Source organism: Cotesia glomerata, unplaced genomic scaffold (genome assembly GCF_020080835.1).
Source record: "Cotesia glomerata isolate CgM1 unplaced genomic scaffold, MPM_Cglom_v2.3 scaffold_1671, whole genome shotgun sequence".
NCBI lineage: Eukaryota > Metazoa > Arthropoda > Insecta > Hymenoptera > Braconidae > Cotesia > Cotesia glomerata.
In genome coordinates this window covers 1-2,303 of record NW_025402077.1, presented here as the reverse complement: position 1 = coordinate 2,303, position 2,303 = coordinate 1, and the positions used below count along the sequence as shown (strand labels likewise).

The window sequence follows — 2,303 nt, the reverse complement described above, 5'->3', positions numbered from 1 at the left end:
TTCCAACTAAGATTGCAAAAAAAAAAATCATACTTTTATATTAATATTCTTTTTTTTGTAAAATCAATTGAATTCTGTTAATCTGAGATTTAAAATTTTTTTTTTTTTTTTTGCTTATTTACTCCATACGTAACTCACAAAAAGTACAAGCCGTAAATCTAAAAGTTACAAATATCAAATAAATGATTTTTGGGTCTCTTTTATAACAAGTTAATTTTATAATTCACTTAAAGTTTATAAATTTTTTGTAAGATGAAAATGTAAAAGTTCTAGATCACACTAAATATATAAATACTCATCATTGTATTTTATTAAAAATGTTAAAAAATTATAAATATATTAAATCAATTCAATCAACTATAGAATTTGATTAATTTTTTTCATTTAAAAATATTGAATGAGCTTTATTCAACTCCGTCGATAAAAGTAGTATATTCGTTTGATTTGAGTAATGGCCAGTTGGTAAGTTCTGTGTTGGTAAAAGCTTGGTCGTTCAGTACCAATTTCTCTTTGTTGCTCTGCTTTCTAATGCTTTGTTCTATCTTCTCGTCATTGTCTTTCTTTATTGATATTGATTGTTATTTAAATTCGTTATAGTATTAATTTGTTGCTTATAATTAAAATATATAAGTTATAAATTTTATGATCTAATGTTGAAAACAGTGTACTTGATTGGTGATGTATTAAGTGAATTTGGTGGAAAAAAATTACCTTCATTGAAAGAGGTTATGTCACTTTTATTTTATTATCTCAAAACGAAAAATTTTTCAGTGAAAGAAAGCATATCAACCACTGTCGACAAAGTTTTCGAAATTTGGTGTGTGGCACAAATCCCGACAAGAGAGAAAAGATCTGCTTTTTTAAAACTAACCTCAAATCACAATCGATGGAGGAATTTACAAAAAAACTGTAAGAGGAAAAAGTCAAAATCTCAAAAAAAAAATGAATCCCTTTTTCGGGACGAATTAAATAAACTATTTGATATAGCTCATGCTGATGTGCTAAATTTACTGGATAAAGAAAAAAGATTATTTTATTTGGGACAAAAATCTTCCAGTCGACGTGGTTTTATTTCATATAATTCTCAACCAATTCCAGAAGATGTTGAAGATATGGATGTTGATGTAAGCGATGAAAATAATAACTACAGTAATAGTGATAACAATAATGAAGAGAACATTGATATCAATTATAATAACCCTCGCAGTTTCGGAATTACTATGAAATCACAGTGAATTCACAGTGAAATCGTCTTCACCGTAAATCTACTGTGGGTTCACGGTAATTTCATAGTGAATTCACAGTGATTTTGTGCCATTTCGTCACTATGGTTTAGTGGTGGTATCACTGTAGATTCATGGTAGTCTCACAGAGATAACACCGTGAGTTCACAATAGTTCCACAGTGAATTCATAGTAATTTCACTGTGATTTCACCGTCGTTTTACCATGATTTAACCGTGACTTCAGAATGATCTGATAGTTGTAACACCGTTAGTTCATGATAGAGTTTCACTGTGAATTCATAGTAATTTCACTGTGAACTCATTGGGTCCGGGGTAAGAAAATTGTATATGATTAATATATAATTACATCTAATTTAAATATAATTATGTATAATGGTTTTTGTGATTATATATAATCATGTATAATTATATATAACTATATATAATCATGTATAATTATACATAATTATATGTAATGGTTTTTGCGATTTCGAATAATTATATATGATTAATATATAATTATATGTAATAATATGAGATGGTTTTGCAATTTCGAAAAATTATTTATGATTCTTATATAATTATATGTAACGAAAAAAAAAATAGTCATTTATATAACATATGCAGGACTTGTAGTTCACACGAACATATTTTCTCGCGATGTTCTCTTAGGTCAATTGGTAGCAAGTCAGTCTTCCGAGTATGAGGTTCGCGGTTCGATTCCTGCTCCCGACAGATATTTTTTTTTTCATGGAAATAATTATATACAATTATTTTTACCCCGGTGAATTCACTGTGAATTCACCATAAATTCACTATTGGATTCATTGTGAATTCACCGTAAATTCACTATTAGATTCATTATTGAATTCACCGTAGATTCACTATTGGATTCATTGTAAATTCACAGTGGTACCACTCTAAACTCACAGCATTACCACTGTGAGATGACCATAAAACTACAGTAACCGAATGGCACAAAATTATGGTGATTTCACCGTAATTTCATCATGGTCGCACTATCTTTTTACTATAATCTCACTAAGAATTTCACTGTGATTTTACAGTGATTCCGAAA

At 28.5% G+C, this 2,303-nt stretch overlaps 1 long non-coding RNA gene across 1 annotated transcript; it reads left to right on the top strand.

Annotated features, from left to right (window-relative positions):
* Window positions 1–657: 657 nt before the first annotated feature.
* Window positions 658–1,558, top strand: LOC123273924. The gene is made up of 2 exons (XR_006511397.1): window positions 658–725; window positions 1,099–1,558. It is a non-coding gene; the product is annotated as an uncharacterized LOC123273924 (long non-coding RNA).
* Window positions 1,559–2,303: the final 745 nt, after the last annotated feature.